Here is a 12164-nt window from a genome sequence, read left to right as displayed (position 1 = left end):
CACACACACACACATACAAAGAGAGACACTGTTTGACTTTATACAAATGATTTATTAAATGATTCTAGTTTGTGTTACCCAGGATTTGTTTGTGTGTGAGTGTGTGTGTGTGTGTGTGTGTATGTGTGTGTGTGTGTGTGTGTGTGTGTGTGTGTGTGTGTGTGTGTGTCCTAGGGAACCCAAAGAACCCCTATTTGGTGATTTAATGTTCTCAGAGAAAGAATGATCTTTAGTGCCCTGTCTTTTATTTAAACTGTCAGGATTAATGAAAGCTGCTGTAAAACACACATACACACACACACACACACACACAATAATGATAATTAGATGGTAATAAAGATAGTACAGATCAGCAATAATAATAACAACTGAAAGTAAAAAATACAAAATTTTAATAAATACATGTAAAATAAATTAAATCATTATGCAATAAGTAAAGTGGTGTAATGGTAACAAAGTGATTCACAGCAAGCCGATCTTAATTAAAATACTAAATTATTATTGTTATTTAAATGTAATAAGTAATATCTTTTTCATTTAAAACAATGTTGTTGTTATATACCTTCATTTCATGAATGAAGGAACTGGTATTTTATCACTAGGAATAAGAAACGAGGAGAAACACACACACACACACACACACACACACACACACACACACACACACACACAGACACACACACACACACACACACACACACACACACACACACACACCTGTAACTTGGCAGGTGAAATGAACCGCCCAAGGTCATCTGGTGTCGTGTAATCAGGTTCTACTGCTTGTGGGTCGTGTCTCATTGCGTCCTCCACTGACTCCTGCTGCGCCCTTTAGTCTCTACTCAGGAAACTCTTTAATGATATTTAAATGGTAGCAGTGAAAAGTAAATAATTTGAATAAAGACAAAAATTATTTCCTTCTCAATCTATAAAGGAAATCTTATAATTTATTTACTTTACCTTTGATCTATGTTTCATTTTATCCCTAATGCATGCTAATATCAAACGTAAAATTACTATTAAAAATAAAAAACACATGGAAAATGTGATTTTTTTGGAACATTAAAAGTTTACACATTTATACAGTTTTTCAGGTTATTAAAAAAAAAACTTTGCTAGATATATAGTGCCCTACATAGGGTATAGATCCACTTCTAGAGTATTAGGGTAGTGCATAGGGCATAGGAAACTTATCCAGTGTAGAGCCCTTTGTCCCTAATAGGGATTTATTATTATTATTATTGTTGTTATTCTTTATTTTTTAAAAAATAGATCAATAAAACATCATTAAGTGCACTACTTAGGGCATATACGCCATCATTACACAGTGTGTAGGAGCCGTTGTTCCACTACTATGTAGTGTCCTATATACCTGTTTCAGAGCCACACTGAATTCTTAGGGTACTTAGAGTGTAGGAATCTTTATCTTATACCCTACATAGTGTACTATAAACCTAGTAGGGGGTTATTTTGGTTTCTAGGGTACTTATGGTGGAGAAATCATTATTTCATACCCTATGTAGTACACTATATGGCTAGTAGAGAACAAATGTAACTTTTTCTTAGGGTACTCAGGGTGGAGAAGTGATGAACTTTTATACTCTCTAGTGCTCTATATGTGCAGGTGCAAGCAATTTAGGACATTAAAGGGTACTTTTAATGTAGGAGTTTATAGCCTATAGTGCTCTATATGTCTAGTAGAGAACAATTTAGGATTCTTAGGGTTCTTGGAGTGTAGGAAAATTTATTTTTATTTATTTATTTTATACCCTACATAGTTCTCTATGAGGCTTCTACCTAGTAGGGACTCAGTTTGGATTTCTAGGGTATATACGGTGGAGAAATGCCTAGTTCATGCCTAGTTCATGCCTAGTTCATAATTTTCTGGGATTCCTAGGGTACTATAAGTGTAGAGATCTTTATTTTATACCCTACATAGTGCTCTGTTGGTACTAATTTGATATTTCTAGGGTAGGTATAGAGTGAAAGCTATACTTTTATACCCTATCTAGTGCTCTTCATGCCTGGTCAGGAGTTGTTTGGGACTCTTAGGGTACTCAGGGTGGAGAAAGTGATTATCTTTTTGCCCTATGTAGTGCTCTCAAGTAGTGAGGGTTAAGTGAAGTAGTGAATGAGACACATCCCTGCTCTGCCACTGTGCTGCTGTGCCTTAGCACCTCCCTCCCCACACACACACACACACACACACACACACACACACACACACACAAACGGAACAGGAGTGTCAGGTGTCTCACTGCACGCTCTGTCTCTTCTTTCTGTCTTGCTGTGGAAGCAGGTGACGCAGTGAAGGTGTGGAGAGTTTGAAGAGAACGACAGAAATTTTGAGGAATGAACAAAATCTAAAACAAACAAACAAACAAACAATAATCCAGACGAGAAGCAGCTCAAAAACCAGGTGGAAATCTTTTATTTCTTCTTCTTAACACTAACTAACACAGTGTTTGGGTGTGTGTATGTGTGTGTGTGTGTGTGTGTGTGTGTGTGTGTGTGTGTGAGATGATCACATTAATAACCAGTGTGTAAAAAGCTGAATGAAAGAAGAAAATGTTTCTCTGGGTGAGAAAAAGATTCCTCTCTCCTCCTCTTACTGAACTCATTTCACAAACTGATGGCGTGAAGGAAGAAGCTTCATTTCAGCACTTTATCCTCGGAAGATGAGCCTGTTTTTCCTCCTGTTTCTTTCCCCTTTTCTCTAAAAGAAACAAGGGCCTTTGTGTTCTTTCAGAGTGAGGTCATAACTCTACAGGTATATCTGCTCAAACCCAAACACACCACATTTCTTTCCTTCTTTCGTTCTGTAAACGTGGGTTTTTATCTCCATAATATCATTTGGATCTTCTTTCACTTTTGCCTCATTCTAATTTCAGTTACAGTTTGTACAATTTCACATGCACACACACACACACACACACACACACACACACACACACACACACATTCTCAGATCTCACATACAAAATATTTTATAGCATATATTTTACACTGTATCTAATGCATAGTAAATCTTCAATACTATTAAAGTTGCTGTTATTAAACATTACTCTATAAATGTTCTTTCCTACATTATAATAAAACAGACTATAAATCTATAGTTGGTGCAGATATACAGTAACATACATTAGATATAGTACATATACAATAATAATAATAATATGTAATCTCATGTTACTTATAACTTATATACAGTACAGTATATGTACAAAATCATCTTATAACCTATAATTTATATTAATATGTAATTATATCTCAGAGTTATTTTTAGTTATCATAGAAACTCATGTCAAAATAATATCATGATGCCAATGTTATCATGAACTTCACATACATCAAGATTGTTTATATTATATGTGACATATTGTCTGATATAATAATGATATTTGATCATATATCACATCATATTCAGTATGTGATCGTGATATATCATATTAAAGCAGGACAGTCAAGGACATTATAACATTTAATACCTTGAGAATACTTCACAGTATAAAGAATATTTAAATTAATTTATTTAGACTCTATATAATAATACACTTACTCTAATATATATATATATATATATATATATATATATATATATATATATATATATATACACACACTACCGGTCAAAAGTTTGTGGACACTCGACTGAAATGTTTCTCATGATGTTAAAAAGATTTTGATTTCTGAAGGTTTGTGATTAAATGTGTGAAATCGGTGTCATAGACAAAAACATAATTGCGCCAACATATTAATTTCTTTCATTAGAAAACTAACATTTTGTTATATATATATATATACACACACACACACACACAAACACAGGTGCATCTCAAAAAATTAGAATATCGTGGAAAAGTTAATTTAATTCAAAAAGTGGAACTTTCATATATTCTAGATTCGTTACACATAAAGTGAAATATTTCGAGCCTTTTTTTTGTTTTAATCTCGATGATTATGGCTTATAGCTCACGGAAATCAAACATCCAGTATCTCAAAATATTAGAATAAAGAATTTATAATAATGTGTGTGTGTGTGTGTGTGTGTGTGTGTGTGTGTATGTGTGTGTGTGTGTGTTTTTAACTTTAAGACGAGTCTCAGGAAATTAACGCTATAATGCATGTTTCAGTGTTGAGTCATTAATTTTACTGAACTTTTTCCCTTCCTGTAACTCTGCTTTATAAAGTCATAAACAAGGTGTGTTACAGTCTCAGTTACAGTCATTAAGGTAAACACACTGCGTCCTGTAGCTTGGCTCGTCACAACAACACAAACCTTAGAGATGAAAACATCTGTGGCGTTATCACAGAGTCAGAGTCAGTGTACTATAAAATCTACACCAATCTACTATACTATAAAAAATACTCTCAGAAATATTTAGGCCCATCTTACACGTACACAGTTTAGTGAAACTTTCTGTACAGTCTTGTAAGATCCTGTAACATTTCATTTTTATCATGGAAGCACCAAAGGGTCAGAGAAATACACTACCCATCAGCCCAGCACTTCACGTGTCACTATCACTCACACCCGTTTCCTGTTTCACCTTGATTAGCACCACTATTTAAGTTCTATTTAAGTTCTTCAGTGTCTCGTAGTCAAACCTCTTTTATTTTAATTTTTTTTTTTTTTTGCTGCAGTGGTATTTGCCGTGTGCCACAGTCTCGCTTCAGTCTGTATCTTTTGTTTCGTTTCTCAGTTCATGTCTGTGGTTCTTTTTTTCATGTCTTTGATTGTTTTGTTTGCACTTTACTTAATAAATTACCTGCATTTGCATCCGCCTTCACACACGCATTGATAGATAGCTAGATAGATAGATAGATAGATAGATAGATAGATTTCATAATGTTTATTTAACAGTAAAATTAATGAACTAAAATCAATTCTCATGTTGGTTTTTATATAAAATAGATTTGGGTTAACATAATTTCTGTATTTAAAAAAATAGTTGTTTTCATTATCTCAGAAAAAAATGTTTAATGTTTGTTTATATATATATGTATATATATATATATATATATAAATATATAAATAATTAATTAAATAAATAAAACAATATATTTTATTTTAGATTTTATTTAAGTTATGTTCTTGTTTTTTTTTGTATCTGTACTGTGCTCAGTGTTTTCTCTACTCTGAGAATTCACTAGTGTTAATTATTAACTCAGCTGAACAATAGGTCATCGGATTTTTCGCACTTATGACCCCTCTCCCTTTCTTTCTCCTTTATGGAGGAAATAAATTTCACTTTAGTGTAGAGAAATATTAAACAATTAAGTATCAAAAGAAAGAAAAAAGAAAATATTACATCAGAATTTCTCACTTGGTGTATGTGCACACGTCGTCAGTGAAAGTTGCTTTGTGATGATTTAGAAATGCATGACGCTAAACTGGAAGGCTTCAGATTGTATTATTTATTAGCAATATTCTCTTCGTGGTGTATTTCTTCAGGAAATTGTATATCTTCAGTAGTGTAAATCTAAACGATTTTTTAAAAAAAACAGCTTGTAATCTTCTAGCGTTTTAACTCATGTTTCGGTTATTAAAGCGTGATAATGGGAAGACTCCGACATGTAAACGCTGCTCATACTGAGGAGTTTCTGATGTGTCAAACTTCAGATTTCCATATTTAGCCTCACATTTAGCTCCTGTGGCTTGTGGGAGAGTGCTGAACAAAGTTCAGGTGTGAAGTTTACTCATTTATTCGTTTATTCTGCGCTGTGAGAGATCCAGTGAGCCAATCAACAACAACAACAACAAAACTCAGACGCAGCAGCAGAACAGTTTTATGGTCCGTTAACTTTGACCTTTAAACTGCACAATATACTGGCAATAAATATAACAGGCAGTGAGTTTATTCTGTACATTCAGTTTCTATAGATTCAGGCTTTTGTGAAAGTGAAAGAGGTGTGGCCTCTGTGCCAAAGTGGGTTTGTCCTGTTGTTCAAGTAATATAGGTGTGGCCTCTGTGTCTGTAAGTACCAGTGTAAGAGGTGTGGCCTGTGTATCTATTATTCTCAAGAAAGGAGGTGTGGCCTGTGTGTCTGTCATTTTCAGTGAAGGAGTTGTGGCTTTAGTGTCTCTCAGTTTCAGTAAAGGAGGTGTAGCTTTAGTGTCTCCTTTTAGTAAAGGAGGCATGGCTTTAGTATCTGTCTGTTTCAGTAAAGGAGGTGTGGCTTTAGTTCTGTCAGTCCCAGTAATGGAGGCATGACTTTAGTCTCTGTCAGTCCCAGTAAAGGAGGCGTGGCTTTAGTGTCTTTCAGTCCCAGAAAAGGAGGCATGGCTTTAGTCTCTGTCAGTCCCAGTAAAGGAGGCGTGGCTTTAGTGTCTTTCAGTCCCAGTAAAGGAGGCGTGGCTTTAGTGTCTTTCATTCCCAGTAAAGGAGGCGTGGCTTTAGTGTATTTCAGTCCCAGTAAAGGAGGTGTGGCTTTAGTCTCTGTCAGTCCCAGTAAAGGAGGTGTGGCTTTAGTGTCTTTCAGTCCCAGTAAAGGAGGCGTGGCTTTAGTGTCTTTCATTCCCAGTAAAGGAGGCGTGGCTTTAGTGTCTTTCAGTCCCAGTAAAGGAGGCGTGGCTTTAGTCTCTGTCAGTCCCAGTAAAGGAGGTGTGGCTTTAGTGTCTTTCAGTCCCAGTAAAGGAGGCGTGGCTTTAGTGTCTTTCAGTCCCAGTAAAGGAGGCGTGGCTTTAGTGTCTGTCAGTCCCAGTAAAGGAGGCATGGCTTTAGTCTCTGTCAGTCCCAGTAAAGGAGGCGTGGCTTTAGTCTCTGTCAGTCCCAGTGATGTAGGAGTGGTGATTAGAAGCGAAACATTAATACTGAATCATATCATCACACTGAAACAGATTGGAATCATATTTTTCTGATTGTTAGTTATTTGGAGAGAAAAACTACAAATGAAGTAAAAATCTGGTCGCTTGTTTTTCACGCAAATCTGCTCTGTATATCATTTGTTTCAATTTGTTTCTGGCAAATGTGTTTAGTAAAAACAGATCCTCTCCAGTCCTTTAGAAATCCTCCAGCAAATGTTTTCTTCAATGGTTCTCTAATGGTTCTTATATTCCTACAGGGTTCTTTTCTGATTGGGAAACATTCTGTCACAAGGGTCTACATCCAGCCTTTAACTGAAAAAAAAATAAGAAAACAATTTGGAGTAGATTTTTTAATCACATACAGGCTCCACCTTCAAACTTTAGGCCACACCCCTGTATCTGAATCTGATGCCTGTATGGACACCATTGCAGATTTAATGCACAATGCTAAATTGGAGGCTATACACCTCCATTACTTCCATTACATTAAATTAGCCTCATAACTACAGCCGAAATACGAGAGATGGGTGTCGTTGACTTTCAGTTTTTGGCTGTTCTATCTCTTTAAAGTAACTCCTTCTGTCTGTGGCAGCATTCCTGAATTTCCTGTAAAGCATAACTCAACTCAGTTAACACATTTTTGAAGAAATTCCCAAACTGTGTGACTGAATTTGAAAGGTATTTAGGTCAAAATTAAGAAAGCATTTAATCAGTGAAGAGTATTATATCATATATATTATTATCTGCATATTTGGTGTAAGAATAAGACTTCATGCAATTAAAGACCTATGGTGTGTTCTTAAGAGCTTTAAATGTTATGTATAATTTTAGACTTATAACAGAAACTATTTGAAACTGTGAAAGATGAAAGAGTGGAAGCACAGCCATGTTGTGCAGCATTCACAGTCATCCTTTGTGCTTTTCTTGGACAAAATATCAGAGAAAAAGTATAGAAGTCAGTGCAGCAGACTGGAAACTATTTTCACCTCTGCAAAACCAAGAAAGTGCACTCTTCCTTTCAAACATAATGAATGAGCACAAATGTGTCTTTCATAAAACTTCTCATCCGAAGAACAAAATAGGGAAATACGGCTGACAAACGCACTACAGTTTGTCCATATTTCTCAGTTCATTTAGTTTATCATATTATTGACTTATGTCAGTATTTATGTGGGAAAGTTCCTGGTATTCAGAGTTGGGTTACGCACCTGCTTAAGTGGATTTTCTGAGCTCCACGTTTGGATTATTAAAATCACCTGCTCTGAGGTTGACAGATTTTTCTTGAATTTTCCACAGCGTCTAAACCCGTTGTAAAGAAAACGTGCTCAATGCTTTGAAGGATAATCTGACCAAGCATTCATCTGCTATGCTTACAGAGGAATCTTTAAGTTCAGTCATCATTTTATCCATAAATAATTCCCTCCTTTGAGATAAACAACGTCTTCAGTTAAGAATCCTACGATGTCCTCTGTGGGCTTTAAAGTGGTGATGTTATTAATTAATTCATTCATTAATAGCGCCGTATCTATGTATTATTAATGGCCTCGAATCACAGTCCATAGTGTCTTTTAGTGTATTTACAGCCAAAACATCAATTTCATCATGACATATTGTGCTTACATCAAACTGTCAGACAGTGGCACTGGGTTTGATACTGCTCCTCACTTGAGCTGATATCACACGAGAATAATGCGCTTTAAGAAGTTCAAGGTCAGGATTGAGCATGACTGAGACATGTCCATGCATGTACACCCTCACGCTATATAATCTGTCAGACAGTGATGTAACACACACTATAACACACACTCCCAGGTCAAAGTCCCGGGAGTCAGGCGTCCAGCAGGGTGTGTCAATCGGTGATGATGTAAAAGCTCACAATAACATCACATTAGGATTCCTCCATTCATCATTACAGTTTGCTGAGTGTCTAACGCAGCCAACAACCTGAGCAAACACATTACTCATAGCAAATGTACCAGCTTTCTGTTGCTTGCCAACAAATGACAACATATAATTTATTCTTTATTAGATTTGTGTACTGTGGACTTTTGTGTCCCGCCATCATTACTGTCAGTCCGCTGCAAAAAACAACAACAACAAAAGCTCACTTTAATTATCTAAACTAATGAAACGTTTTACTCAGCTGATCCTTATGACTGAATCTGATACTCAAACATTTCATAAATGTTTATAAAATTAGCATACAATTGCAATTTTGCAACAATTCCTGTATATAAAGAGAAGGTTCAGGGACAGTGCTAGATCAGGATTAGGGACAGGGCTAGATCACAAGTTTAGAGTTAGCAGTTCATGCTAAGTCTAGTAACTGTAATTTTAGTCATACGGAGTCTTTTCTTAGTGATTTATCTTCACATCTGAGGAAAATGTTGATGATCTCGACAGTTCTGTCTCATATTTTAGATGAAAAAAAATACAAAGGTTAATGATAGGATTAAGGAGGTGTTAGGGTTTATATTTCTTATGACTTGATTTAGACAAAATTCAAATCGACATTGCCCTTGTTTGTTTAAATGTACACAATTTTCTCACTTACCCAATTAGCCTTAAATCACTAACAATTGCTAATTTAGCCAGCTGAGGCAAATGTTGAGATTTCAACACTACAGTTTTGTGTCGTTTACATTTTCGCTGTGTCATTACACTGTTTGTATAAAAATGTTTAAATGTATTAAAAACTAAACTTAAACTAGGAACTAACCATTTCTATTATGTAAAATTCCTTAGAAATGGCATTTCAATAAATTGCAAAAATTTTTAAAAGCCATCGTTTTGTTTTCATTAAAGCTGAGAAGCAAGCTAGCAATATCAGTGATGACTTTAGCGATGTAATGACATACGATAAACCCAGAATTTTAAATTCAGTCTTGTGGCTTGTAATGACGAGCGTCATGAATATTATTATAAATTTAATATGAATTTAATCATTTGAATATTCAGGAGAAACCGCCAATTGCATGAATTGGTTTTCATTCGTTTCCGTTGTGAGTGAAATCGGATGGTGTTGCATACAGAAAGGCTACACATGACACGTTTCAGGTGTCTAGGTTTTGCTGATGAAGGAATGAGCAGCTGCTTAAACAAAATCTCATTAACTGTTTGATCATCCAGACATTGTTTTAGAAGAGACGACGGCGTAGTAATCCGCTCAGCGTGTAATTTACTGCAGCGCACTGTGAATCATAGTCACGCCCACTTTTGTGATACTCTTTAATTAACACAGAGATAAAAGACCACTGACTGGAGATCAGTTTGGAAAAACAAACACAAAAATATTTTTTTTGTTGTTGAATGCTCAGTCAAGATCTTTTTATTAGCAACACATGCAACTTCACAACTTGTGTTTGTGAAGACTCAAACACACGCAGAATGACTCAAACACGCGCAGCACGCTGTGTTAACACAACACAATGTAATGTAGCGGAAAGCTACGTCCATAAGTAAAAGTATGGGTAAGTATTATATTAAAATTAGACTTAATTAAACGTGGAAGTTAAAATATATTATTATAGCTGATTAAAAGTTACAAAGTTGTCTACATTTTATACACAAAATTGAACAAACATTGACACAGTTGAACTTTGAATTTGACATTAATAATTATATTTTATTCTTTAAACGTAAATGTGGACAATTTTTATCTTACATTAACACTTCCACTTTTAATTTTGCGTAATTTTAACACTTTTACTTGATTCTACAGCACACTGAATTACCTCGTATAAAAAGTTCTCTTTAAATAAATGATATCAAAATTACAGGTGAGTGTTGGGTAAAAATTGTCCGTGCTTTAACTCCATTCATAAAATTTACACTGAAGGATAATGCTGACATTTTTGACACTTAAGTATAACGCAATACTTATCCATACTCGCACTTAATTAATACATAATTGTTTCTGTATTTTTTTCATCCAATATTTATTATCAAACTTATACTTGAGTGTAAGTTAAAAAGTTTATAAGATAATAGCTGTATGTTAGCTGCCTTTCTAGTGCTTGGCTTTAATTCGATATTACGAGTACTGCATTCAACATTACTCAAAATTGTGGGAAATTTTAACTGTTCAAGCTACAACGTGAGGGGAAAAAAACACTTCCATGAACTTAGCCAGCTAGCATTAACGATCATGAGTTTATGATGTATTTACTATCTCAGAACAGCAAACTGTATGATTAGAGTTGTACCTTATTTCAAAGTAGTGATTTTATTTAACGTTGAGTGTGTGAGTGGCCATATTGACATGATGTCGTATCCTGAACTCAAGCTTGGAATTCCGAGTTGAGGAGGCATTTTCTTTGGTTTGTACTAATCTGAAATTCCCAGTTATGAGCTTTAATCAAAAACGGTTTAGACTAACGTTAGCTAGCTTGTTCGCGAACTTGGCTAGGTAATAATGTGAAATAGCTATCGTTAAATAAAAGCAACCATAGCTAGCTTAGCCAGTGTTGCTAAATAATGATGTGCCAAGATGGAACAAGTAAGAGTCATGCTTTCTACTTTCACTCAATAAATTCAACACGTAATAAACAAGATATAGAACCAGCTTCACTTAGTATTTTTGACATTTTAGCTTTATTCTGAATTCATTCTGAAACTTGGAGACGAAGTCTCGTGAGCTGTGTGTGAGATGAAATGCTGTGTGTGAATGGATCTGAACATCCTGTTGGCTGTGTTTTATCAGGTCCATTTACTAAGCAGGTGACTTTACGGTGTTTAATTACCAACTGTAGTCCATCTGTCGCTCTGCACCGTGTCTCAGCTTCCCTCCGCCCTGTACATCATCAACACACTGTTCTACATGTCCATATTACATTATGCAACATTAATTAGTGTCTGATAATTAACAGTTTCACAAATGCCATTATTTACATGGAGGTTAATAGCGGAGTCTGACGTTCTATATAATATAATAAGTGAGTAATAAACACTGTGCATGTCGCTGTTATAGTAAAATAATCAGTGATCAGTTGCGAAGGTGTGAAGGTGATTATTTTCCCATAACAGCACATGCCTGTGTGTTTTATTCCTCTTATACCACAGCAATTTGACAGTTTAAAAAAATTCTTTATTAAAGAACAACACATCATACTTTATTTTTATCCATTTACAGTTACATTTAACGTTGTGGAACATCCATAAAACACTTCCTCTTACAGCAGCTGTGAACATCGTATCATTCCCTCACCAAAGTGTGTTTATTTTCTTTCTCTCAAAGTTAATAAGTCAAAACAACGACGACGAGGATGACAAAAATGGCGCAAATGAGAAACCACAAAGTGTAAACCGAAGACCTGTGTTACAAAGGGGTGACACGAGACTCCTTCTATAAGTTGTA

At 35.2% G+C, this 12164-nt stretch overlaps 1 protein-coding gene across 1 annotated transcript in view; it reads left to right on the top strand.

Moving 5' to 3' along the window:
• The first annotated feature begins 2223 nt into the window (after window positions 1-2223).
• lima1b (LIM domain and actin binding 1b) overlaps window positions 2224-12164 on the top strand; it is a 28633-nt gene continuing 18692 nt past the window's right edge. Inside the window, exon 1 of the mRNA XM_053652695.1 lies at window positions 2224-2419. The gene's annotated coding sequence lies outside the window, so the exon portion shown is untranslated. The remainder of the gene's footprint in view (window positions 2420-12164) is intronic.

Source organism: Ictalurus furcatus, chromosome 21 (genome assembly GCF_023375685.1).
Source record: "Ictalurus furcatus strain D&B chromosome 21, Billie_1.0, whole genome shotgun sequence".
NCBI lineage: Eukaryota > Metazoa > Chordata > Actinopteri > Siluriformes > Ictaluridae > Ictalurus > Ictalurus furcatus.
Note: the sequence above shows the minus strand (reverse complement) of the source record. Positions and strands in the feature narration are given on the sequence as shown.